The sequence below is a fragment of the Eublepharis macularius genome, chromosome 2 (genome assembly GCF_028583425.1).
Source record: "Eublepharis macularius isolate TG4126 chromosome 2, MPM_Emac_v1.0, whole genome shotgun sequence".
Taxonomy (NCBI): domain Eukaryota; kingdom Metazoa; phylum Chordata; class Lepidosauria; order Squamata; family Eublepharidae; genus Eublepharis; species Eublepharis macularius.
The window spans coordinates 122,510,376-122,538,270 of record NC_072791.1 but is presented as its reverse complement, the minus strand read 5'-3'; the positions used below and the strand labels follow the sequence as shown (position 1 = coordinate 122,538,270).

The 27,895-nt window shown below is 45.2% G+C and overlaps 1 protein-coding gene across 2 annotated transcripts in view; it reads left to right on the top strand.

Moving 5' to 3' along the window:
* Positions 1 to 27,895, top strand: part of IPO7 (importin 7) — an 89,695-nt gene that overhangs the window by 6,519 nt on the left and 55,281 nt on the right. The window lies entirely within an intron of this gene.

Sequence of the window (27,895 nt, the reverse complement as noted above, 5' to 3'; positions counted from 1 at the left end):
CCAGAGCAGCCCCCAGAGAGAAGAGAGGGGCTTCTCTCTGGGGGCTTTTCTCCTGTTCGGTGACCAGATGGATCCTGGAGTTAAGCCCACTAGGTCACTGCCAGAAGGTCTGGGGCCACTCGAGGAGCATGAACGGACCTGTGCCCGTCATGGTTGGTAAAGGCCGGCGGTGCCAGGATATGGGCCCCTTTGAGTGACATCATTAATTTGTCTTTGGGCTATGGGATTTTCCTGGGCTTATTGAAGAAGGTAGTGGTGCAGCCCTTATTGAAGAAATCTTCACTGGATCCAACTGATCGAGCCAATTACTCCGTGGTCTCAAATCTCCTATTTCTGGGTATGGTAATTGAGAGGGTGGTCGCTGAACAACTCTAGGTATTCCTGGAAGATTCCTCTGCTCTGGACCCATTTTAGCCACAAAATGAAGAGACAAGGAGATGGAGACAGCATTGATCACCTGGATCGAGGCAGGTCAGCATTGCTGTTATTATTGAATCTAACAGCAGCATTCAACATAATCGACCATGATCTTTTGACCCACTGCCTCGCTGCTGTGGGGATACATGGGACAGCCCTGCAGTGGCTGGGCTCCTTCCTCCATGGCTCGGGACAGAGAGTAGCGTTGGGGGAACAGATATCCATGTGCCGTCATTTGGTGTGCGGTGTCTCCCTGGGGGTGATTTTTTTCCTGATGTTATTTAACATCTATATGTGCCTCCTCGCTCAGGTGATCTGTAGTTTGGGGTTGGGTTGCCATTAGTACATTGATGACACCAAACTATATCTGTTGATGGATGGCTGTTTGGACATTGCGCTGGTTATCTTGGCCAGTGGTCTGGATGCCGTAACTGTATGGTTGAGATAGAGCTGCCAGAAGTTGAATCCTCTGAAGACGGAGGTCCTACATCTGGCCCATAGGACATTGACTTTGTGAATCTGGCTCCCAAACCTGGATGGGGTGCAGTTAGTGGCTTCATCGATGGTGAAGAGCCTGGCCGTGATTCTGGATGTCATGCTTTCATTGGAGCTCTAGGTCATGGCAGTTGCCAGGTCTGTCTTTCATCTTCAGCAGGTCCAGCAGCTAGTGTCCTGTCTCTCCTCCCAGGACCTGGCATCAGTGATCCACGCAATGGTCACCTCCGGATGGACTACTGTAACTCATTCTACGCTGGGCTACACCTGACCCTGATCTGGAAATTGCAATTGATCCAGAATGCAGCTGTGTATGTCCTTTCAGGGACATGTTCAGGGCACATATTCATCTGGTGCTGTGCCAGCTGCACTGGCTCCCAATTGAATTCTGGGTCCAGTTCAAGGTTTTGGGCTTAGTATTGAAAGCCCTTAATGGACTGAGACTGACATACCTGCGGGACTGCCTCTTCCAATATGACCCCTGGAGGGCTTGACCCTCTATGGACAAGCAGCTTCTGGTGGTCCCTGGCCCAAGGGACATTCACCTAGCCTCGACCAGAGCCAGAGCCTTTTTGGCTCTGCTTCCGGCCTGGTGAAATACACTCCTGCTGTAGATCTGGGCCCTGTGGGATCTATTACAAGTTCTGCAGGGCCTGCAAGATGGAGATGTTCTGCTGCACCTTTGATTGAAGTTTTGGCAACCTATCCCTCCTGACTGTCCTATGTCCACTGCCCCAGATGTTTACATTTTGGCTGGCAATCTATAGCTTTTTGCAGCCTTTTTAGGCCCAGATAACTGACACCTTGTATTGTTGATTTTATTTATATAGTTTTATCCTGTTTAAAACTTATATAATTTTATTGTTGTGACATGCCCTGAGCCTGTTCCCAGAGACGGCAGGATATAAATGTATTAAAATAAATAAAACCTGATGGTGTGGTAACAGTGCACCACTTGGCTGTTGGGACTTCCAACTCTCAACATTTAAATTAGGCTGAGAGTATATTACTGTCCCAAGGTCACTCAGTGAACTTGTGTGGCTGATTGGGGATTCGAACCTGTATCCCCCAGATTCTTAATTGGTGCACCACACTGACTTTTGTAGGGAGACTGTTGATGTACAGTTAGCAAGCTGGCAGTCCTAGGTGAATCATGCAACTTGCATGGTATCACGTTAACCAGGTTGCTGCTGGCCCTGGCCTTAAGAAGTCCTCCCTTAAAGGCCAAAACAGCCTTGGAAAGGGCTCTGCTGCCTCCCCTTGCCTTTTACTTGACAGAAACCAAAACTTGAAGGCTGGCAATACTGTTGCATTTGCCTAGCAACAGCCACAGGGGGGCATTTATTTCTTAAAACTACAGGTACTTCTATTGTTTTGAAGTGTTTAACCTTCCAATACAGTCTTTTAAAAAAATTCGGATTTTTCTACAAACCTCTGGGGCATTTTCCAAGTTTGTAGAAAGATCTGTCTTGTCTGTTCATGACTTCAGTTTCTGGATTTACATATCCACAGATATGGCCATGTTGATAATTAGATATACTGATAATGTCTTCAAGGTATTCTACAGATTATATAGTGTAAGGTGTTACATGATATCTTCATTGTTGCCTTGCTTAACATGCCTGTAGCATGTGAAGTGAAGGTAGTAATGGTAGTTATCTTTTTTTCTTGATGTGTTTTACAGCATCACTGTGTTATGTAAATTTTAATCCAAAACAGCATAATAGTGAAACTGTTATATTACCATATTTGTAAAACTAGTTGTGTTTCTTGAAATTCGGTTATCTTAGTTATTTGTATTTTACACTGAATGTAAGTAAAAAGATGTAGTTTGATTTAGTTGCTGGTATGTTCTGCCAGTTTGTTAAATATTTTAAAATATTTACTATCAAGCTTCATTAATGTGGTTTTGGAAATTAAACGTATATATTAGTCTGTTATGTTATCCTAATGTTAGCATGCCCTGGAATGAACATGGTTATCTTCTCTCTAACTGGGTAAATTGAGATGAACGTATTTGGGTTAAGCTTTGCTTAAAATGTCAAATATATTAACCTTAGAACTCTATTAGCATTTTGTGACTTATGATTTGTAACGTATATTTCAGAGACACTATATTTTAAGATGTGGTAGCATATGCAGATTTTCTCTTTGCAGTCCATGTATGCTGTTAAGAGTAAATGGTCCAACATAATTCTTTTGAGTGATCCTTGAAGGAAATATTTGTATGGAATCCTTTCAGTTGCTGATAGCATAGTGTAGCATTTGTGGGCTAGTGGTGAAAACAACTCAGTTAATAAGATTGCATTGCAAAGAGAGCTCATGGAAGATGTCCCTGTATTCTTTGGCTTTTAGACAACACAAGTCATACACCGTATCTGATGTATAATGCTGAGGAAAATTATCTCTAATGCTAGCAAAGAAAAACAGGCTTCATATATGCATTTGCTGTTAGTCTATAACAGGGGTGGCCACACTTGCTTAATGCAAGAGCCACACAGAATAAACCTGAGATGTTTGAGAGCCACAAGACATGATGCATTGAAGTGACTTCAGAGGAAGAGGCGGGTTTGGGGGAGTGCCCTGAAATTACATCACAGGAAGGGGTGGGGTTTTGGCACAGTATGCTGGGAGTGACATCATCAGAAGGGGTGCAGCTTGGGAAGGACTACCACCTAACCTTTGACCTGGAAGTGACATCACAAAAACCTTTGACCTGGAAGTGACATCACAAAAAGTGATGTCATCCTTGCAAGGCACCACCTCTAAAGTATTCTGGCTAAAGACTCCAGGTATTTTTTTAGTTGGAATTGGCAACCCTAATGTTTTATTGAAAATAGGAAATACATGGAAAGAAGGAAGGAAGGAAAAAAGGAAAGGGAGGGAGGGAAAGACATGGAAAGATGGAAAGGAAGAAAAAGACAGACATGGAAAGAAGGAAGGAAAAGACAAAAAAGAAAGAAGATATGGAAAGAAGGAAGGATAAAAAAGGAAAGAAAGAAAGATAAGGAAAGAAGGCATGGAAAGAAGGAAGGAAAGGCATAGAAAGATATGGAAAGAAGTAAAGAGGAAGGAAGAAGGGAAGGGAAAGAAGGAAAGAAATACACGAAAGGAAGGAAGGAAGACATGGAAAGATATTAAAAGAAGTAAAGAGAAAGGAAGGGAAAGATTTTGAAAGGTATGAAAAGATATGGAAAGAAGAGGAAGGAAGGAACGAAGACATGGAAGGAAGGAAGGAAGGAAAGAAGGAAAGAAGAGAAAGGAGGGAAGGAGGGAAGAAAAAAAATCAAGGAAGGAAGGATCACAAAAACAGAGCCACACAATCTTAAAGCAAGCACATGTCCTCTGAAGCAAACACATTCCCTGCTCCTACATCTCATCTGTCGTGCACACACTTATGGGTGCGCCAGTCCTCCGTGCAACTATCGAGGCTTCCACCCATGCAAAAGCCCCCCCCCCCCCCCGGCGCAGGCTGTGCTTCATGCCATGAGCGGCTCTCGGGAGTAAACCGGAAAGCAGGAAGTCCTGGGCCACCTCTGCCTTGGTGCTTCCTTGTTGCGTCTTCACTCTCTTTCCCCTTCCCCCCAACTGCCCTTCCTGGGCGCTGGCTGTGAGTGCGGGGCCGGCAAAACTTGGTGTCTGCAGAGGAGTGCCCGGCAAGGTGAGGAGGGGTGGGCTGTCCTCAGCCCTGGCCCGCACCTTCGTTGCTCCAGCATTGAGAAAGGGGAAGCACGCTGGGTGCATAGATCGGGTGAGCGGCTGGTCGGCTCTGCCCCTTAAAGGAGCCTGGGGGAGGAGTGAACTTGCAAGCCTCCGGGAGCCGCCAAATAAGACTTGAAGAGCTGCATGCGGCTCGCGAGCCGCCATTTGGCCACCCCTAGTCTATAAGATGTTTAATTTCATTTTCTTGTGAACACCATTGCAGTATGAAAGTCCTGTCTTTTTACTGATGCCAAAGCATTTCCTCCACTTGATTCATTAATGCTTCTTGTAAATGCTGCGTATATAATGTGCAATATATATTATTTCTTTATGTTTTTCCTTCTAAAATTATTATGGTATACTTCTGGAATGTGACGTGCTAATATAAATTGACACCAGTTGAAGTACAGAGCAGACACAGATTGCATAGATTTTCACAAGGATTAGATCCCTAACTGGTCATCAGTTTGTGAATTGCCACCTGATCACACCATTCAATAATGCAAATATCCATAGTTTTTCTAATTTCCTGTTGATTGATAAGAATATACAAGAGTACAAAGAAGAAAAAGATGCATAAATATGCTGGGATCTAAAATTCCAGGTAATTCTGCAGATGATATGAATATACTTGTTGGATTATATGAGGGAAAAAGCTGCAGAAGGTCAAAGATAGGAGGGGGGAAATAAAGTGGGTCCCATGTTGAAGGATGGATTTAAAGTTGGGCCCTAGTTCTGAAAAGTTGAAGACTCCTAGGTTCATACATTCTTCCTCTACAGGCAGGTTTGCCTGGCGTCATCTTTGCAGTCTTTTAGATATCAGGCTATTTCTCGGCTTTTAGTAATATTTTGTATTGACTATAATTTGCTTCTTATCAATTATTTATAGCATTTTCCTTTTGTCTGGCTCTGGTTACTGTTTTAGATGGTTTAATGATAGCATAATTTTATGTTGCACTGACAATTTTGTAAGCCACCTTATGACTTATTGCAGCAGAAAAGTAAGATAAATATATCTTGTGGTGCTCTGCCTCCACTAGGTCCACTCTGGTGCGGTCAGCCATCGTTGCTGCCACCCCCGCCAGGCAAGTCTGGGTGTCCCAAGTCTCAGAAAAAGAGCAGGGAGGGTTATAATGTCACCTGGTTCTCCAGGTTGCTCTCTTGGGTAAGCTCTAGTCCCTGGGCGCCTTGGCCAGAGGCGGCCCTCTCCTTCCCAGCTTGTTTTGGACTCCCCCTCTTATCCCCTCACCGATCCCTGCCTCCCCAGTCCCACCCCTCTTCCAAAGTGCCACCCCGTGGACTGCTCTAGGCAGCCACACCTGCCTGCGCCTTCTTGCTGGACCTCACCCGTGCGGTTCCTGGCCTCCAACAGCCCTGCTGTTGCTGCCTTGTCTTGCCCCCGCCTTCCCTCAACCTGCTCTTGGGCTGGGTGATCACCCTGCATTGCTTCCTCTGCCACTGTGAGGCTGCTGCCCATGGTAGCATCTGCCCAGCAGGCAGGTCCTGTGGGTTGCTCTTCCTGGGTCCATTCCTGGGCCTGGAGACGGCCTGGCCTGGCCTGGCATCACTGCTGCAAGATTGCCTGCCACAGCAGCAACAACCTTGCAACCACAGCTTCTAGGCCATCTCTTTGCTGCTCTGCTGCTGGCCCTTCCCACTCCTGTGGTATGGGGCTCTCCCGACATTGCGACTGAGGTAATGATGGCTGCGAGCACTTGGGGCCACAGCCTGACTCTGTGCCCATTGCCACAGCTCCCTCCGCACTCCTCACCTCCATTGGGTGGGTGCTAGTGGCCATGGGTAGGGGTGAAGGGGCCGCTCTTTGGGTGTCCAGGTGGATTGACCCCAGGAGGGCTCCCAAGACTGGCCCCAGCGCCAGACAATCTGAAATTGGTACGGCAAATCTTCATACTGATGTTCCTGGACAGTAAATGTAAACAATGTCAGAGTAGAAAGTCAGTGGAACAGTTGCCCTCAACTTCTCTTTTTGTTTTCGAGTTTCCATTTTCAGGCAGGTATGTGAAGGGTTTATATGCAAGCTTGCTAAAGGCATTGTGTTTATGGCACAATGTGCCTGAAGTGCCTACATTTGTGCTTTAATGAGAACCTTATCCTTAATATAGCTGAAAATGTCATTCTACCCAATTAAGCATTTTATAATGCAAGCTTTGCGAACTCTTGACACAAATAGCAGCTGATGCTACAAGATATGTCACATTTGCTGTTTGAACTGAATGCATTAATGTAACATTGTCCATTGCATGGCCTTTTGTGCCTTTGCCTGGGAATGTTCACTGTTAAGTTTTCCAGAGTTGCAGTTTGTTTTGCAAGGGCATTGTTGCTGACTTCAGTCCAGATTAAGCAGCACCTTGGAAAAGAAATATTTCCATTAAGACACAGTTGACAAGTGGTCCTTCATTGTGCCCTGCCATACTTGCATAATTGTGGGTGGTTTTGTAACCAGAAAATCCTAATAGATTCACTTGAGGATGGATACATTTTCAGTGAAAAGCAAATTGTTCCTTTGAGTCTAGTGATCTGTCTTCAGCTAATGTTATATCAATGACAGTACTCTTTTCAGGGAGCATATTTGAACCAAGATTTGAGTTGTTTTGCCATCATGCATTTTTGTTGAAAATTTTATATCATGCCTGCTTATCCCTAGACAATTTTTATTGCCCATGAAGTGAGTCACCAGCGAGCAGTATATTAAGTTCAAACAACTTGAATTGTAACAGGCTCCTAGGATGACTCAGCTTTGTCTGGAGGTATCAGGAAAATGAGTTGCTCTAGTTTCTCCACACATATGTGCTCACTACCTTGAGTTTTAGTGGTGCTTTAGAAGCCTTTATGGTCAAATGTCCCTTTTTAGAAATACATTATTGATAGTACATTAGATTAGTCTCTGCTATACCAGCATACATTGAGAAGTAAAGTGCAAGTAACCATGTCGGTCTCTTCAGAAAAGAAATGCAAAGGCCAACAAGAGCACAGTACCTTTACTAGTACCAAAGTAGTAGACAAGCTTTCAAGTTTACTAGAACTTTCATATCTGGGTTAAACAAAAACTAGGATTGGGGGGAAAGAAGTTCCTGGGGATGATAAAAAAAACCTTGAGTATGTTGTTTGTAATGGACTTAAAATGCAACAAAGAAGATGTTAAGCAGGTAGGTTAGACTGGGTGTAAAAAGATCTGTGGTTGCTGTGGTAGCTTTTAGGATAAAAAAGTTAGGACTGTTTTCCTTTCTAAAATATAAATACCGGCAGTTATTTGCATCAATGTTCCAACTAATCAGAACATAGGAATTCCTGCATGGCTGACAGCAAGAAGAATGTGATATTCTCTCAATATTAGCAAAACTGGAGATAAATTTTAGATGATGCATTAGGGACAGAGTCAATACAGCCAATTTGGGTGTTTTACCTAGTGGTTGGAAGGCACAGTGTTGCCCTCATAGTCAAAGTCCCATCACTAGATGGTAGAACTGGAATTATTGAATTCTAGGATTCCCCTCCTGGATGGCTAATTCCATTATCTCCAGAAGAAGAACTGAAAAGAGAAGAAAATAATCTGGCTATCGGCTATAGCTGCTGTGTGATCCAGGTCTGGGAACTGGGTAAAAAAGACAGATTTTTGCCGATCTAAGTGTGGCTTTCCTAAATCAAATTAGAGAATCTCAGATCCAATCTGGATCAAGGACCCCGGATAAATCCTCGTTAATTTGGGTAAATCTGGAAAATGTGGCTTCAGCCCATTGGCTGACTGTTTCCCTGTCTTCTCCCACATTTTTTCCAAAAGGGGAGGGGGAGCAAGGCAGAAGCAGGAGAGGGGAAGTGAGGGAGGAAGGGAGGAGTGAGTGGCCAATCCATGCAGGAGCTGTTCTTGTCTCTCTGGCTTCTGTGAATGATTCTGGTTCAGTTGAACTAAGTTGCAACTGTATCCCTAGCTTCAGTTTGGTTTGGGTGGAATTCTCTGTTTTGGCAGGATTTGGGTTGACGTTGGTCTTGCTTCACTTTGGTTCTGGGAGAGTTCCATTCCCTTGCTTCAGTTTGGTTCTGTTGGGCTTCATCTGGGTTGCGTTTGCATTTGGGAGTGTGTCTCTGGCCAGTGGCAGCCTTGCCCCTGTGTGTTTCTGAAGTGAGGGTCAGCTTTGATATTTTCCCCCATAAGAAACAATGGAAAATGCGTGGGAGCACCTTATTCAGGAGCCCATAGAATTGGTTCCCAGGGTTCAATCTTTCTGAAACTTGATGAGGTTCTTTAGAGGACAGCCAGAAGTAGGAGCCCTGAAAAATTGGTGAAGTTTACTTGAAAAAAGACATCCGATCCCCCCCCCCCATTTAGCCCCCAGATAGGTTTTCCCAAATAAATCTGGGATTTGCTAATCTTGCTGAACCATATCAGAGAATGTTACCCAGATTTCAGGGAGTTCTTGATCGTCTTCGTCCTTCTGTGCAGCCCCACATTGGGACTGCGCAGGCGCAGGCCGGCTGCGGAAAAGATTTTTCTAGCTCTAGAGATGTGAAGGGGACGTTCGGATCCACCGCGCATGCGCGCTGGTGTTCCCGCCAATTTTGAATGCATATATATCCAAACGTCCCCGGCATTCCCTCAGTTCCTTTTTCGCCGCTGTCGAAAAGGTTCTTATTGTCTAGCGTTAGTTGTCTCTCAGCGTCTCTTCGGAGTTTCTTGATCGTTTCCTTCTGCTGTTCGGTATTTTCCTGTGCCCGTCTGTCGGGAGATACCGTTCAAAATGTCTCAGACATCTTTATTTAAGAAGTGTCTGAAATGCAGCACAAAAATGACACACTCGGATGGCCATGAGCTCTGTCTCATCTGCCTGGGCAAGGGGCACGTCGTGGAGCGTTGTGCCATATGCATGTCTTTCACCCCGAAAGCGAGGAGCGATCGAAAGGCCAGGCTCCGTGCTTTTTTGTGGGATGCCAACCTTCTCCCCCCTAAGCCATCGGGCTCATCGGGAGATAGGCCCCGCTCCGCCGCTCCGTCACCGGCGCCGTCTCGTAAGTCGCCAGAGCCGCTTCCATTGGAACCGACGGGGCAACCCGTTCCGGAGGCCCGATCCGACTCCGGGGATCGTCCTTCGGGCCGGAAGGCCAAGAAGCGTTCCTCGTCCAAGCCAAGGTCCTCCTCCAAAGCTTCGGCTACAGAGGCTGCTTCGGAGCCCCCGCCGAAAAAGGCCAAGGCGAAGTCGAAAGCCAAGGGCCGTGCACCATCTCCGGCTCCGACTGTGCGGCCTGGGACTCCGGCCGAACCAGTCCTGATACCCGACGATGTGGTGAGTCTCCACACCCCGTCGCCTTCCTGTACGCCTCCTCCGTCGGTTCCGGAGGAATTCCTGCTGTTCCCGCCTTTCTCGGAGCCCTTCCAACCCTTCGAGCACTCCCTGCCGTCCGCCCCGACACCTTCGGAGGGCTCCGTTCCGATGTCGTCCACCTCATCGGTTCCGACAGCGTTTCGCTGGCCTGCCCCGATGCCTGCTCCACTGCCTCCTTCTCAGCCTGTCCCGGGAGTGGGGAACATGGCCTCCTGGCAGGATTTCGTGGCCTGGTTTCAGCAGTCCGTGCCCTTCCTGCAGCATGCTTCGGTTCCGCAGCCTTCCGTTCCGCCTCAGCCCGTCGGGTTCCCTAGGTCTGCTCCTCCACCGGGCATCCTTCTCCATCCTTCGGTTCCTGCGGCTCGTCCATCAGCTGCGGCCGATCGCCGGGCTTTGGTTCCGACGCAGACGTCGCCGGAATTTTCGGATTCCGAGGATGAGGAGGGTCTGGCCTCACCGTCGGAGTGTTCGTCGGATGGCCCTTCTGACCCTTCTCCGGATGACACCGTGGGTGAGCTCCGTTCGTCATCCCCGAACGATGACTACAGAGTGTTCTCCGAGCAGATGGTGAGAATGGCTGCCGCTCTGGAGATTGACATTTCCTCCACGACCTCCAAGCCCAAAAGCAAGCTGCTAGAGGCACTGTATTCTGGGTCCCCTGCATCGGTGGCGTTTCCCCCTGTGGAGGATTTCGTGGACAACGCTCTTGCAATCTGGCAGACTCCGGCGTCCCTGCCGGCGACGGTGAAGAAGGTTGAGAGGTACTACCGCCTGAAGCAGGACGACTGCCCGTACCTCTTCACTCACCCTAAGCCCTCTTCCATCGTGGCTGAGGAAGGTCAGGCTCAGTTCCGCTCCGGTTCCTCGTCGGCCCCGGCAGACCGAGAAGGCAGGAAGCTGGTTGGCATGGGCAGGAAGCTCTACTCGTCCGCTTCTTTGGGGTTCCGTATTGCCAACTTCCAGGCCATAATGGGATCCTACAATTTGTTCCTCTGGAAACGGCTGTCCTCTTACCTCACCGATCTCCCTGAAGATTGCCGCCACTTGGTGAAGGCCCTCCAAGCTGAGGCCATGAGGCTGTTAAAACAGCAGATGACAGCTGGCAAGGACGCCGCTGACTCTGCAGCGCGCTCGATGGCAACTTCGGTGGTCCTGCGCCGACACGCCTGGCTCCGATCCATGGCCCTGCCTCCGGAGAAGAGGGCGAAAGTGGAGGACTTCCCCTTCGAGGGACCCCAGCTCTTCTCGGAGAAGACGGATGAGTCCCTCTCCCTGATGAAGAAAAACCAGCAAACAGCCAAGTCCCTGGGAGTCGCCCCTTCTGCTCAGCCGTCGGGTCCGAGGTACCGGTATGGTCGGTTCCGATCCTATCAGACCCCCTATCAGCCTTACCAGCAGCGTCAGGGGCGTTTCTTCTCGGGCCAGTCCTATGGCCACCGATCCTACTCTGCCCAGCAGCGTCATTCCTCCAGGCGCTCCGGCTGGTCCAAGGGCAGGCAACAGCCCCCTTCACCCAAGCCTTCGACCTCCGCACAGAAGCCCTCGGTCTTCTGACTAAGCCTGAACGCTCCCCAGTTGGCCTTTGAGGACACTCCCTCGACTGCCCGGTTCCTGGACAGGCTTCGGCCTTTCTTGCCCTGTTGGCAACTTGTTACTTCTGATACTTGGGTCCTGTCTATTGTGGCCCATGGTTACAAATTGTTATTTGCTGATGCACCTCCCCTTTCTCTCCCCTGGCTAGGTTGGGCTTGGTGGTTAACGGGGATAAGTCTGTCCTGACTCTGGGCACGGCCATTAGGTTTATTGGGGTTCACTTCGATTCACTGCAGGGCAGAGCCTACCTGCCCCCGGATCGCTTGACCAGGCTTTCCTCTTTGGCCCGTCACTTTCTGCACAACCGGTATCAAACTGCCCTTTTGATCCAAACCTTGCTTGGCCTTATGGCCTCCTCCACAGGGGTGGTTTTCTTTGCACGCCTGCATATGAGGCCTCTGCAAAACTGGTTTGTCCGGAGGTATAACCCCCTCACTATGGGACAGCACCAGAGATTCTCCATCCCCAGGGTGGTGCAGCGCTCTCTGACCTGGTGGACTGTCCCTGAAAACCTGTCCAAGGGATGCCCTTTTGGCCCCTTCCTGGCAGAGGTCACTGTCTTTACTGACGCCTCCAACTTGGGATGGGGAGGGCGCTGTGGGCGGCTCTTAGCCCAAGGTATCTGGTCCCCTACTGAGGCAGCCATGCACATCAACCTCTTAGAGCTTAGAGCGATCCGTTACTCCCTTGCTTCTTTTGCAGATGTCATTCGGAACAGGAGGGTTCAGGTCCTGTCGGACAATACCACGGCCTGCTATTACCTCAACAAGCAGGGAGGAACGGTCTCGCTCAAGCTCTGCAAGGAAGCAACGACTCTTTGGAAATGGGCCATGGTCAACAACGTCCTTCCCAGGGCCGTGCACATTGCTGGGGAACTCAACACCGCAGCAGACACGTTGAGCAGGGTGTTTCTGCCTCAGCACGAGTGGTCCCTCAACAGGGCTTACCTCCACCAGGTTTTCCACAGATGGGGTACACCGGTGATCGACCTCTTCGCCACGGCCCACGACAAGCAGGCCCCGCTATTCTGCTCCCGGGCCGGAATTGGCCGTCACTCCCTAGGGGATGCCTTCCAGATACCCTGGTCCCCAGGGCTCTTTTATGCCTTCCCGCCTTTCCCGCTCATGCACAAGGTCCTCACCAGGGTCAGGGCCTTCAGCACCCACTGTATCCTAATTGCCCCACAATGGCCTCGCCAGGATTGGTTCCCACTCTTGCTCTCCCTTTCACGGGGGCGCTGCCTGGCGCTGCCGCCGGCCCCGGACCTGTTAGTCAGGGACAGGGTCAGGCACCACAACGTGGCAGTTCTGAGTCTGGCTGCCTGGCTCCTGTGCGCCCCGGAGTAGGCCTCTCCTCGGAGGTTCTTAAGGTCATTCTGAATGCTCGGAACCTGTCTACCAGGCTGTCCTACCAGAGGAAGTGGTCACGTTTTTCCCGCTGGTTGGCCCTGAAAGGGGTCTCTCCCTTTGATTGCCCTTTGCCTGTGATTCTCGACTACCTCCTGTATTTGTGCTCGCAGGGTCTAGCCTTCTCGAGCATTAAAGTCCACATGGCTGCAATCTCTGCTTTTCATGAGCAGATTGAAGGAAAGACCGCTTTTACCCACTGGCTTTCCAAGCAGTTCCTGAAGGGCTTCTTCAAGACCTTTCCTCCTAGGGCCCCTCCCATCCCTCAGTGGAGTCTGTCCCTGGTTCTCTCCCAACTGATGCTCAGGCCCTTTGAGCCTTTGTCCACTTGTCCCCTGCCTCTGCTCACACAAAAGGTGGCCTTTCTGGTGGCGGTCACGTCCTCTAGGCGTGTTGGGGAGTTGTCTGCCCTGCGGTGTGACCCTCCCTTCCTGCAGTTTTTCCCTGGTACGGTCATGCTTCACACTAGCATGGAGTTTCTACCCAAGGTGGTCTCAAAGTTTCACCTGCAGCAAAAGGTGTTTCTCCCTTCCTTTTTTCCCACACCCTCATCCCCAGGGGAACGGGCACTGCACACATTGGATGTAAAACGTGCTTTATTGTTTTATTTACATCGCACCAAATGTTTCAGGAAGTCTCCTGCCCTGTTTTTGTGTTACTCTGGGCCTCGTAAGGGCTCACCTGCTTCTGCCCAGTCCATCTCTCGCTGGATTGTGTCTACCATTAAACTCTGTTATCTGCAAGCTGGAGTCCAATGCCCTTTGTTGGTTACTGCTCATTCCACTCGAGCGCAAGCTGCTTCTGCTGCCTTCCTGCGAGGAGTGCCGCTCCGGGACGTCTGCCAAGCTGCGACATGGTCCACTGCAGACACTTTCATCACCCACCTCACAGGGTGATTGTTGTGGGGTAATAATAACACTTTGTAAACCGCTCTGAGTGGGCATTAAGTTGTCCTGAAGGGCGGTATATAAATCGAATGTTATTATTATTATTATTATTAAACATTACTCTGTGGACGTGCATGCACGGCGTGAATCTGCTGTTGGCACGGCTGTCCTGCAGTCTTTGTTCAAGTAGACACTCACACCCGCCCCCATTGGTGAGATGCTAGTTATTCTCCCAATGTGGGGCTGCACAGAAGGACGAAGACGATAAACAGGGTTTCTCACCTGTAACTGTTGATCGTCGAGTCTCTTCTGTGCAGACACACATTCCCTCCCACCTACCCCGCTGTGAGCGTTTGGTTAATTGAGTTTCTCCGGCGGCTCAGGTGGACTGAGGGAATGCTGGGGACGTTCGGATATATATGCATTCAAAATTGGCGGGAACACCAGCGCGCATGCGCGGTGGATCTGAACGTCCCCTTCACATCTCTAGAGCTAGAAAAATCTTTTCCGCGGCCAGTCTGCGCCTGCGCAGTCCCAATGTGTGTCTGCACAGAAGAGACTCGACGATCAACAGTTACAGGTGAGAAATCCTGTTTTTTCCCTGAAACCTGGATCCAGATCACACAGAATTTTGTGTGCATACCCCTTATGGCTACAGCCTTTTTATTATATGGGGTTGACCTATCATTAACATTTTGTGTTAATGGGTCTTTTCCATTTTTTTTGTCTGAAGACTTAAAAATTCTAATGGAAGAAACTTGGAAGAGCACTGAGAGGGAAACCTGCTGATATATTTCATCTTTTGGAATGGGTAAATGCTTTTTAAGACAGCATTTCACTTATTCAAAATATATTTTTTGAATTTTTTTGCATACAATCTACAGAATTAAATCATTCCAGTGATGTATTTATTGTTTAGATATGAGTAGCTTATCCATAATTAATTTTCTTTATTATGATACAGTGTTGGATGATAATATACCATTGGAGAATTAAGAATTTTCAGCATTATAAAGTTTAAGGTTATCCAAATAGGCTGCTAATCCTATTGAGAGTGTAAGAGATTGTGAAAGATGACAGAGAGTAGAAAAGGATGTATGAACAAGCTGTAAGAAAACAAAGGGGGAACAGTGAGGAAGCATTCAACGGCAGCAAACCCTTGGGCACTACTTTTGGGATCACTGTAAACTGTACCCTCCTGGGTATATTCTAAAACAGGAGACCCCAACCTTTTGGCAGATGGGGACTGCATTATTTTATTTATTTATTTATTTGATTTATACCCCGCCTTCCCCACAAATAGGCTCAGGGCGGCTAACAACATTAAAAACTACATTAAAATCACAAAAACATAAAATCAACAATAATTTTTTAAAAAATCATTAAAATAGTCCAGGAGCAGGCTATTTAGACAAATATTGGGAGTCTGTTTACGGGCATAGCAGATGGCTGAGAGCAGTCCCAGAAGAAGTGGTGGTCTTAGATGGAAGAAGGAGGACGCCCACTGGCACTCAGCTGAAGGCCTGCTGGAACATATCCATTTTACAGGCCCTGTGAAACTGTAACAGGTCCTGCAGGGCCTGGATCTCCAGCGGGAGAGCGTTCCACCAGGCTGGGGCCAGGGCAAAAAAAGCCCTGACCCTGGTTGAGGCCAGACGGATGTCCTTTGGGCCAGGGACCACCAAGAGTTCCTTGTCTGCAGAGTGCCCAATGCCTAAAGAGAGCTACATCGTAAATCAAAATGTTTTATTGTATGTTTTATTATATATATTTATATGTTGTGAATCCGCTCTGAGCCTGCTCACAGGGAGAACAGACTATAAAATAAATATATAAAATTATTAATGTACCTATTTAGAGCAATTGTAAACATTCAGAGATCAATGAAGAAATGTTAACTTGAGTGCAATCCATTTTGGAACAATATTTTACTGTTGAATCCTTTTATGTAGCTTTCCTAGTCAGTGTGATTTTTGTGGCTGTTTTCTGTTAGCCAAGACATTAATGTCCAAGTCAAGGTTTGTGACAGACACCTTTAAAATGTCATGTAAATTTTCATCTATAAATTTTGACTTACATTTGGATTTCAGTTTTCATATGGGAAAAAGTTTGTTCACAGATGTATGTGGTGCCAAAGACTGTAGACATGCCTACAGCAAATTTCTTTAGGTTGATAAATATATCAAGTAGACCAGAATAGAAATCTAACATACTATTTTCTTTGTAAACGACTCTGAGATGATCACTGGCTTGCAAATCAATTAATTCCATCTGAAAAAAGTTGTTTGCATCTTCTGGTGCTACTTCAAATGGATTCTGAAACATTCTTATTTCCTTTCCATGCTTATGGCAATCAGTGAATCTGTTCTGGACAGGGTGGATTTGATTTAAATCATAGTTTTCTACATAAAAACTAATTCTTGCTGGTATAACTTTAATATGCAAGTAGATGAAGATTTTTAGAATAACTTTTCATATTAGTTTTACAGTTGTATAAAATATTGATTTTAATACTATTAGAAACACATTATAGTTAATTTATTGTGAGATGAATTATCCCCAGTTTAGGTTAATCATTCATATTTGGACAACTTTTCTGTTGTACTTTATTGGAAGGAGAATAATAATCATTACCTTAATAATAACAATTTAAATAGTTTTATTTATTCAACTGAAACAATAACATTACAGCATATGTTATTTGCTTAAACAAACATCCATGTTTGTTAACTAATTTGGCTAAACAAAATATATATATTTTAAGAAACTTAAACTGTCAGCCCAGCCTACACATGAAAAACTTAAATACTGTCCTCTGTAGCTCACTCGTCATCTTCATCTTCTTCTTTGTTCATAATCTGGAAGAGAAAAACAAGCTTTTCTGCTTTATCGGGTCCCAAACGATTTCTCAATTTAGAATGAATGAGTCCAAAGGAAGAGAATATTCTTTCAATGCCTGCAGAAGAAGCTACTGCTGTTAAAAGTGAAATCATTACTTGAATAGTCTCTAAATCCAAGTGCTTAAGTGACTTCCACCAGTTCACTGGTGTGACTTTCTTTAAAATATCTTCAGCAAACATGTATTTCTTGAATGGTTCCCCCTTAGCTCTGAAGTTTATTATAGTTGGCATTACAGATGGATGATTGCTGGATACCCATGTCATAGTTAACTCCTCTTCCTCAGCACTTAAGTTTTGACCCTGGTACTGGATATTGACAATATTTGCCAAAAAATGAGCTGGAGACAGTGCTTGTCCCATTCATTTTTTTAATGCTTGTAATTTAATTATGTCCATGTGTAGTTCTGTTTTTAAGTGTTCACTCAGTTCCTTCCAAATTTCAACAGCATCAGCAATAAAACAGCTATTTTTCTGTATTTTGTTTAAAGCTTCAGAGATGGGTTTCAGGATGCTCAGCATATGTTCAACATTTCTCTTAAGCCCAATGTTGAGGATTTTGGCCGTGACAGTGCCATCTATTTTATCTCGATTTTGTTCACAAACTGTCATCAGAATAGGCCTGTTCTTGATATACTGCTCAAAACAGTCCACCACAGAGTTCCATCTAACATCTTGTGGGAGCGTTAGCTTGGTTCCACCCATCCTTTTCAGAGCTGCTGCAGCAAAATGATTGTTACGGAAGTATTTAGCAATTTCAACAACATTAGTCTTTATTTCTGGAACACTTAAGTCTTTGGCTAAGAGGTGCAGCAAATGAGCACTGCAACCATATGTTATTAGCTTTGTATCCCCTTCCTGCTCTTCTAAATTTCTTCTCATCTTGGATACATTTGCAGCATTGTCTGTGACCAAACTGCGTACTAGACATTTGAATTTTTGTTCACATGTTATTATAGCTTTTACTGCCACTTCTTGTAAGTATTCTGCTGTGTGTGCATTTCCTGACGTATCAATTGTTTGTGCAAGGAAGACTTTCCCTTCTTCTGTTGTTATACAAGCACATACAACAGGATCATTGTGGACATTACTCCACCCATCAATACTTAGGTTAACAATTCTACCCTCCAGAGCTGTTGCACATTGCTCCATTTCTCTGTCATACACTTTATCCAGCAGTTTCCCTGCAACATCTGCTCTGCAGGGTGGACTGTATCCTGGTCTCAGTGACTGAACCATATTAATGAAATGTGGGTTCTCAGTCAGACGGAAAGAAGAGTTCGTTGCATAAACAAACTGGGCAATTTTTTCATCAATTAATTCTTTTTCTAATCTGCTAGTTTTTATCACAAACTTATCTATGGTGGTTCCAGGAGGGAAGGGTTTTTTCTTTCTTTTAGGTGATATACTGTGGGTGTCTGATGATGATGCGAATGAAGCACTATCCGGGATGGATAACTGAAACTGTAGAACAGGAGGATGGTGATCTTGAAGGTGGATAGTTTCCAGAATCCTTAATGTTGACGATGAATTCCCCTAAACAAAAAAGTCAATGCTGTTATTTTATTGTTTATACAATTTCTGCTTATTGTACAGCACTGCCCCAAAAGGAATATTTGCTTTTCTTCATAACTGTACCAAATGACAGTAACATGCAGTAATAATAAGAAATATAATTTTGCTCAAACATGACAGTTCAAGGCAGTCTTTAGAAATATGATTCAATAAAAATGTTTACCAACCTGAAGATCCTGCCTGTTCAAATGTGTTTCTTTGGTCATCTTCATCACAGCACTTCTCATGATGTTGCCTCATTCGGGCCACCAGGCCTTGCATTTCTTTGTTGCAGTGTTTGCATTTTGCACGCATGCCTGCCTTACCGATAGGTAAAGGAACTTCATTAAAGTATTCCCAAACTGGGTCTCTTTTACGGCCTGCTGCCATTATAGGTTTTTTCCTCCAAGGAAAGAATGTGATAAACCTCAGGTCATACACACAAAAGATCCAAAGACTTGTGCAGTATTGTGCTCAAAAAGTTTCACTTTCATTTTGTACTGCTTGCCTCTCCCTCCTCACACTTAGTTTCTTCTTGTGCAGATCTATTCCACTCCAAACAATCAGAAAAATATTGTTTCTATTCACTGAACTTCTTGAAACTTAGCACTGGAGGGGTTGATTCTGTCTTCATAGGTTTGTACAACAATAGGATTAAGGTCTTTTTCTCAACTCTGTTCATGTTATAACATTTTTGCTGTGAAGAAGAGGCATGTGATCTCTGCTGAGCTGACACAAATTCAGTTTTGAGAACTGCAAAACCAAGCATCTGTGATAATATCTTGTAGGCAGAGAAACTGCCCAATAATCTTACAAAAACCTCTGGAAGAGCATGACATTGTGAATGGATTAATGGAATTTATTTACCAAAAAATTTAAACATATACAGCCTTATTCTACATAATTAAAAACTAATCTTTATTTCATGATGGAATAACCTTTGGATGGTAATATATTTTCCTCAAAAAGCATTTTATTTAAAAAAATCCGATTTAAATAAAAAAAATCCTATTTAAATAAAAAAAATCCGATTTAAATAAAAAAAATCATTGATTTTTATCCATCCTGGTTCTGGAATTCCACCTGCAGTAGGTTCAGCGTTTAGATATGTGTTTCAACATTGAATTGTAAATTCCTGTCCTTCTCAAATTTTAGTTCATTGCAGCATGAGAAGTTTGAAAAGTTACTTTCACTAGCTTGCTTCACAAAAATGTTTATTTTTGCTTCAAAAGCTTTCAATTCAGAACATATGTCACACACAAGCTTTCCTTTTCCCTACAACCTTAGATTCATTGTGTTCAGATGCTCTGTGATATCAGTTAAGAAAGTCAAATCAAAAATCCATCCAGGATCAGAAAGTATTTTTTGACCTTTCCCTTTCTCCTTGAGAGAACTTCATGACAAAGACTGAAAAAACATTTGAGGACTTTGTCTCTGCTAAGCCACCTGACTTCTCATGGTACAATACATCTCCATATTCTGCATCTGTCTCTGAGAAAATTTTTTGAAACTGATGATGAGTAGGCCATGATGGCCTGCTGTAATTAATGCTGGATACAACAATATGCATCACACTTTCCCGCTAAAGAATCTTACAACACAAGGGTTGCTGATGGACGATGCAGTGAAATTGCATGGGAATTATACTGTTTAATTTCAATCTCTCTTCATTGATTCTTGCAACTACACCAGTTTTACTTCCTACCATATTTCCTGCACCATCAGTTGTGATGCTTTTCAGTTTATCCCAACTCAGACCAAGATTCTCTACTGATTCACACACCTTCAAGAATATGCTTTCTGCGGTTGTAGTGCCTTTCAAACTCTGCAATTCACACTACTCTTCTGTAATTCTGAAGTTGGAATCTATCCCCTTGATAAATATTAATAGGTTCAGCAGTGTCTGTAATGTCATTGCTCTGATCTAATGCCAAAGGGAAAAAAATCAAAACCTTTTTGCTTTGACAATCAGTGATATATGCAGCTCTTCTCCTAGTTCTTCAACACACTTGGTGATTTTAGGTGCAGATAAACTGACACAACTAACAGAAGGTACCTTCTCAGGGTACATTTCCTCCATTACTTTAACCACACACTTTTTAACAAATTCACCGTTAGTGAATGGCCTACCATCCTCAGCAGTACATTTAGCAACATGATAACAGGCCCTCACAGTAGACAGGTACTCCTTAATGTGCTTTCTAAAACTATTTTGCTGCAAAGACATTTATATTTTTAAGAGAATTTATCTTGTTCGCTTGCACTTCTTGATAAATTGAGTAGCGCTGGTAACAGGATTCAAAGTGCCTATTAACATTGTACTATAATACATTTTCAAGACATCACTTCTCAGGAACTTCCTGAGAAATTATTAGGTTATCTTTTCTTTCCCTTGTGTGCCTTTACTGTGTGTTTTCGATGTTTGCCTCCAGGTTTTTTAAAAAAGTTTTTCTCTTGTCTTTTTCTGCCTCCCTCTCCACTTGAGTGACTTTTGTACAAACTATAGGTCAGCCTGGTCTAAGCCAAAGTCTTTCTTCAGGTCCAATTCTCAGTCCACCCCAAATCCAAACTCAGGCAACAAACTTTGCCAACGGCATGTCTGCTGCCAGGCCTCTACTCATGGGGCAGTCTTTTAACTCTTGGCATTACTAGACTGCATTAATGTCTTAATGCTGGAGTACAGCTCACCATCAGGCAGGGTTATGCTATCTTTGCCTACCCTCTTCCTGATCATTTCCTACAGTCTGGTCATTCCAGCAATTCTGCAAAGCTGCATCACACTCAAGAGGCTGTCCATCACTTCCTAGAGATCGCTGCCATAGAGCCTGTTCTGTTGATTCAAAGGCACTCAGGCATTTCTCCATCTTTTTTATGGTGCCCCAAAAGAAGGGGACTGGAGGGCCATCTTGGACCTGAAATTCCTGAACATATTTGTTGTCTACAAAAAATTAAAGATGGAGATGCTAAAGTCAACTCCACAGATGATTGTAGCAGGGGCCATTCAAAGAACACTGCACGTCCCCATTTTCCCTCCACATAAGAAGTAAACTGCATTTTGCCTGGAAAAGGTATCACTACAAGTGTAGGGCTTTGGACTTGCATCAGTCCTGCATTATGAAGGTGATGGTTGGCTTTGTAGCAGGCCTCAGATCCCAAGGTATCTTCCTGGAGAATTCATGTGGTTCTCCAAGCACTTTCAAAAAGCTGCATTTGAGTCACTGCAAGAAATATCCCTTGATTTCTTCATGATTATGGCGCTATTCCTTATGGCCATCACCTTTGTCAGATCTGTATTGGAATTGGGAACTCTTTCCCTAGCAAAAGTGTTCTGCACTTTCCAAAAGGACGTGGTGGTTCTCTGCTTGAACTCTTCATGCATCCCAAAGGTGAATTTTACATTGTACACATCTCAGGAAGTGTACCTTCTGTTGTTCTGCCCTAATCCATCCCACTTAAGGAGAAGAATTAGCATACCTTGGATGCGCAAAGAGCCGTATGTATCTACATTCAGTGCACAGCTGCTGTTAAGAGGTCAGATGCTCTCTTTGTAGCATACCATCCAATAGCCAAGGGTAAGAATGTGTCAAGCGGCTCTCTGCAGGTGTTAAAAGAATGCATTGACTTAGCCAACTCTTCACAAAGGGTTTAAACCTCAAGAAGGGATTACAGCCCACTCAACCAGGAGCATAGCTACTATGGCCACTCTTCGCTCTAATACATCTATTCTGGCAATCTATAGAGCAGCCACTTGGGCAGCTACATCTACGTGTATACACCATTCCAAAATGGATTCATATGTATTGGCAATGCAGCATTTGGCAGAGAGTTCTTCAACAGCTAGTATAAGAGGAACAACGACAGAGGGCTGCCCACTCATCTGGAGGGTGGGGGCAGGAAACTTTGTAACTCTCCAAATGTCAGGATGTCCTCCTTTTCTCAAATGAGAAAGCAACTTTGGACTTACTGTGGAGGTTCCTTGTATTTGAAATAGAGGAGGATTGTCCGGGGTCTGAATCCCAGCCCCCAGACTTGCCAGGAGGAAACAGTGGGAGGCAACAGGGAGGCAGCGGCCCTGCCACCCCAGCTGGCAACCAGGTCCAGAACCTGCCTACTCCAGGGGGAAGGGGCGAAAGGCCAAAGCCTCAGAGGGCTAGAGGGAGCAGGGAGAGACCAGCTAGTCCCACCCTCCAGGGGGAGGAGAGGGGGCTAAGCAGGCCAGAGGAAAAGGGCCAAGACAGGGGGAATAGGGATCCAGCAGCCGCCCAAACAGAGCCCTTACCAGCCAAGGAGGAGAAGCAGCCACTACAGCCCAGAGCCACACCCCGGCTAGAGGACAGTAGCCTGGCTCAGGAGTTGCTAGGAGCCAAGCCCCTCCAGGTAGAGCTGCTACAGGCATTCCGGGGGAGGAGATGGGTAGCCCCGCCCAGCATCAATGAGCAGGCAGCCCAGAAGCTGGCCAGGGCAATTCCTCGCGAGCAAGGCCAGGGAAGCTCAGCAGCACAGAAGCCGGCTGGGGCAGCTCCTTGCGAGCAAGGCCAGGCAAGCTCAGCAGCTCAAAGGCCTACTGGGGCAGCTCCTCATGAGCAAGGCCAAGGAGACCTCAGCTGGGGATGGCTCGCATTCAACCCCACCCTGCCAGCAGGCAAGGAAGCCTAGAAGGGATTAGTGATAGGAGGGAAACACCTGAGGGAAGGCACAGCTGGGCTAAGTCAGGAGAGGGGACAAGCCTGGAAGGAGGACGGGGCGGAGAAAGGAAACCCTATAAAGGGTGGCTAGGAAGAGCTCTGGGGTGGTGGGTGTGAGTAAGGAGTGATGGCGTGGAGTGAGAGCAGAGCAGTGCGAGAGTGGAGGCTTGTATGAGAGTTCTGGGAGGAGGAGATGATGGAGGACACAGGAGGTGAGCAGGCCAGGTTGAGCAGGCCAGCGAGTGGACTGAGAGGGAGTCTGGGTGATGTATACCGCTCCTCCTTCCACAGAGCAGGGTCCTGCAGCATCCCTGGTGCCCCTCTGATGTCAGGGCTGGCCCAGCCGGTGCCCCGCCCAGCGGCGGCAGCGACAAGCCCTGACAGATATCCTGGACCTATCCTTGTCTATAGGATAATGAACCTTTTTCTCACCTTTGCCTTATCCTTCATTTTTGGATTACAGTTACTATTAAGTGTTTTCCCTACTGAAACGGGGTTGCCTTTGCCCTTTAGTTGTTTTAATCTTCAAGGTAAGTCCTATTGATGGCAAGGAGCAATGGCACACTGTGGTTTTTTGTGGAAAGCTTTGGAAGCTTCTGAACTGAAGGGGGCACTCCCTCTCCTCAGAGGATCAAATTGGGTAATTTGCCAATCAAATTGGGTAATTTCCCTGCTATTTTTTACTTCTGAGTTTCGAATTTTAAGTTTTGTGAAGAGCATTTTCCCTGACTTCCCAACAAAGACTGTGCAGGCACAAGCACATGCTCAATTCACTCACTCCCTAAGTTCAGGACTGCATAGTTGAAGAGTGAATGACAAGTTGATTTTCAGGATAACTAGATGTGAGTGATGTGAGCAGTGTTGCCCATCGGGAAAAAAACACATGATGCATCCTTAGGGCATGAGAGGAGCCTCTGAGTCAGAAGAGAGAGGTGCATCCAGACCATTTCTTTCTTGGTCCAGTAGCTCAGCAGCTTGGCGGCATGTAACTCGTAAGGCTCAGGCAGGCAGTCCCTCATCACTGCATTTGCTTGTGTGCCTTAGATTTCTACTGTTGCTAACTTCCTCCTCGATTCCTTCCATCACAGTGGCCATCTTGAGAGTAACTGTGGGAAAACACTGCTGAGAAGGGGAGGAGGTAGGGAAACAACAGAGCTGCTTGCCCCCTCCTCCCTGTTTCTTGGCGGCAGTGTGCCTCTTTTGGCCTACAAATTCTGTACCCACCTAGACAGTCTTGTCTTTCCATCAGATGAGCTGGCTGGCAATCTTGGTGAAGCTGATCTTGATGTGTGGGTCACACAGGGTTGCCAACATGTATACCTTCTGCTTTATGAGAGGTGCCAGGCAGGATTCAGTGTCCTACTGCAGCTTCTGCACCAGTGAGTGCATGCCTTCAGGGTTCAGAAAGGTGATCGTCTTTCCCTGAAGTTTTCAGATCAAGGGAAGTACAAGCCCCAGGCTTGCCGTGTCAGATGAGAACACCTTGGTGAACTCCTGAAAGAACTTAAAGATCTCCACTTTCTGAGAGTTAGCTGCTCTTCATTGCTGAGTGATCTCTCTCCCTGTACAGTGGCAGCTTCTGAGGCCACTTTGTCCAGGGCATTCTTCTACTCCCCCAGATGCTCAAGCATGGCGATGGTGGAGTTCTGGTGAGTACTGATGTTGTTGATTAGGTAGTGGTCAGGCATGCCCATCAGCTCCTGTTTCAGGCATAGGAGACGGGTAGCCTTCACACTGCATAAAAAGTGCCTTGTGATATTCCAGCGGGTCTGGGGTAGGCCCTGGAAAAAATAGGTTGCAGTGTTAGATGTAGGATTCTGTGCAGAACCCAAACCTAGGGCATCCCTCACCACCAGGTAAAGGAGGTGGACCACAGGAGGTGGGCCATGCAGTAAATGCACTTCAGGTGCACAGCTGCTGCTGCTGCCCTATATTTGCGCCGTCTTCAGTCAACATGTAGCCCATGGAGACATTCTTGTATACTCTTGACGCCAACTACTACTTGTTGGTGACACCTGAATCTGAGCACCAACTAATGTGTTTGTGAATCTGGCTCACTAATCCTCCCCTCCTCAAAAAATTAAGCGAATACTTAGTCTTTTTGAAAACCTAATTTCAATTTTTGGAAGACTAAAAGGTCAACCTAATCTCTACTTTTTTCACCACCTGGCTTCTATTGATTTGAAGCCCAGGTCATCTTAATAATTTTTTAAAAGTAAACCTTACATTCCAGTTAATAATAATAATAATAATAATAATAATAATAATAATAATAATAATAATAATAATAATAATAATAATAAAACCCCTGACTTATTTGTTTGGAAGCCTAACCAAAGTCTACTTTTTTTGGACAACAACCCTGCAGTTTATTTTGTGTTTTTTAAAATACTTAAACCCTTCAGTTAACTGATACTTAACCCTTCAGTTAACTGATATTAAAACCTAACTAGAAATTTTCTTCAGAACCTGTTGCAACAATAACATTTTTCAGAACCGACACAACAGAATTCCACAAAAACCCACCCCCAAAAACACAGCACAGAAAGATCTTTCAAGACGACTAGAGGAGAACAACTGTAAAACCAGAACCAAAAGAATTCAAAAAATATACATTTTTTAAAATGCTAACAACTTGGAAAATCTCCTGCAGCACAAACCCTTTAAAAATTAAAAACCTTTTAGAAAATGCAAAGCAGTTACAAATTCTAAAACAAGCCAAGAGAAGAGAACCTGAGAAAACAGCACAAGCTAAAATTTAAAATTTAAAAACAGCATAAACAAAAACCAAGGAAAACTTTTTAGAAGAAGCAGGGGGGAAAGGTGCTCGCTCTCCCCTGCCCCAGATGCATCCCTCCAGGCAAAAACAAAAAACACAGGAAAACCTGAAATAATATTTTCAATAATTTAATACAAAGGGGAAACACAGTCTTCCCATGTTGGCAGAAGAATTCATCTCAGGCACAGACAAACCAGAGCAGCAGTTGCACACCACTCCAAAATATCTCATCCTGAAATGGAGTCAAGCTGCAGGCTTTTTAAATCATCTTTGCCGGTGCTCAGAGAGCCATGAAGGGCTGTGAGAGAATCATAACTGGGCAGACAGGTGTAATTCCTGACCTCATTGCTTGGGAAAACTACCCCCCTTCCCTCCTGTTGCCTGGGAAACCTTTAAAATGGAAGATAAACCAGCCTGGGGGCCTTAAAATGTTGCCTCTGAATATTCCTAAATATTTCTTGAATTTTTCATGATGCAGTTACTCATATTCTGGGATACACAAATATCACCCTGCAGAGCTGAATATATATAAAAAAATACCAGTAAGAGTTTTTGATATATATTTGGACCAGAAATATGCAAACGCATTATCTCTACTTGAGAGCCCTGGACTATTTCCTATTTGTCTATTACATATTGTTATGACCTGTACTTTCTTTAGGGTGGATTTTGCTTTAAATCTCCCCCTTACACCCTCTGGGTAGTTTGCTGCCACCAGGAATATATTATTCCAAAATGTTTTATTTAAATTTTCCCTTTTGTAACGTGTTTGAGCGTCAGGCTCCTTCGTGGTTCTATGTGGCCCTGAGGATAGGAATGGGAGATAACTCTGGGATATAACAAAACAAAGTTTATTTTTTTTAAGAAGCGTATTGGTTACATAAAAGTCGTTCTTAGTTCTTCTAGTTGCTTCATCCAAACTCATTCACACAGATCTCTTGTAAGGCTTCACACACAGTTAGCCTCTTTCTCTAGGCTCTATATTTCCCTCACAGAGAACTCCTCAGACAGCACACAGCTAGCCTGTTTTCTTTTCACTCTCAATTCTTTCTCTCTCAGGCGCACACACAGTTTGCCTGCTTCAAATAGAGTGAATATATAGTCTCACAGACACATTCAGTTCAGGCTTCCACTCAGGTTGCCTTTCCCTCACAAATACATGAACACACTCAGGCTGCACACAGCTCGCCTCTCTTGCCCTAACTCAAAAAGAGTCCAGTAGCACGTTTAAGACTAACCAATTTTATTGTAGCATAAGCTTTCGAGAATCAAGTTCTCTTCATCAGATGCATGATCCAAACTGGTCAAATACAGAAGAGGAGGGGAGATAGGGGAGAGAAGGAGACATATATCAGAAGGGGACAGGATGCAATTAGTGGGGAGGCAACCAAAACATTCCTTTGCTAGTAAATGTAAACATCTCCTTTTGGTGTGGAGCAGTAAAAGCGTCAAATTCCTATGTAGTATAAATGGTTATCGAAGGCTTATACTACATAGGAATTTGACGCTTTTACTGCTCCACACCAAAAGGAGATGTTTACATTTACTAGCAAAGGAATGTTTTGGTTGCCTCCCCGCTAATTGCATCCTGTCCCCTTCTGATATATGTCTCCTTCTCTCCCCTATCTCCCCTCCTCTTCTGTATTTGACCAGTTTGGATCGTGCATCTGACGAAGAGAACTTGATTCTCGAAAGCTTATGCTACAATAAAATTGGTTAGTCTTAAAGGTGCTACTGGACTCTTTTTGATTTTGCTACTACAGACTAACACGGCTAACTCCTCTGGATCTTGCCCTAACTGAATCTTTTTCTCTCCCTCAATAACTGAAAACCGCCTTCACTCCGCCCACTCTGTCATCAGCCAATCATATCACTCACTCATCTCTCTCTTTCACCCCCACTCTTCACCTATCTCACCAAACATTTAAAGACACATGCACCCATTTCTTGAAATCATTACACATATTTATTGTGGCTTGTTTCTAATTAGCGCTGTGTGAGGTTTATATAGTTCTCTCCTTAGCCATTTTATCCTTACAGTGGGCTGAGAGAGCATCTGGCTGAAAGTCACTCAGTAAATTTCATGGCTGAGTGAGGACCCTGATTCCTTCTTTCTAGTTTTTGTTGAAGAACATATGCGACCC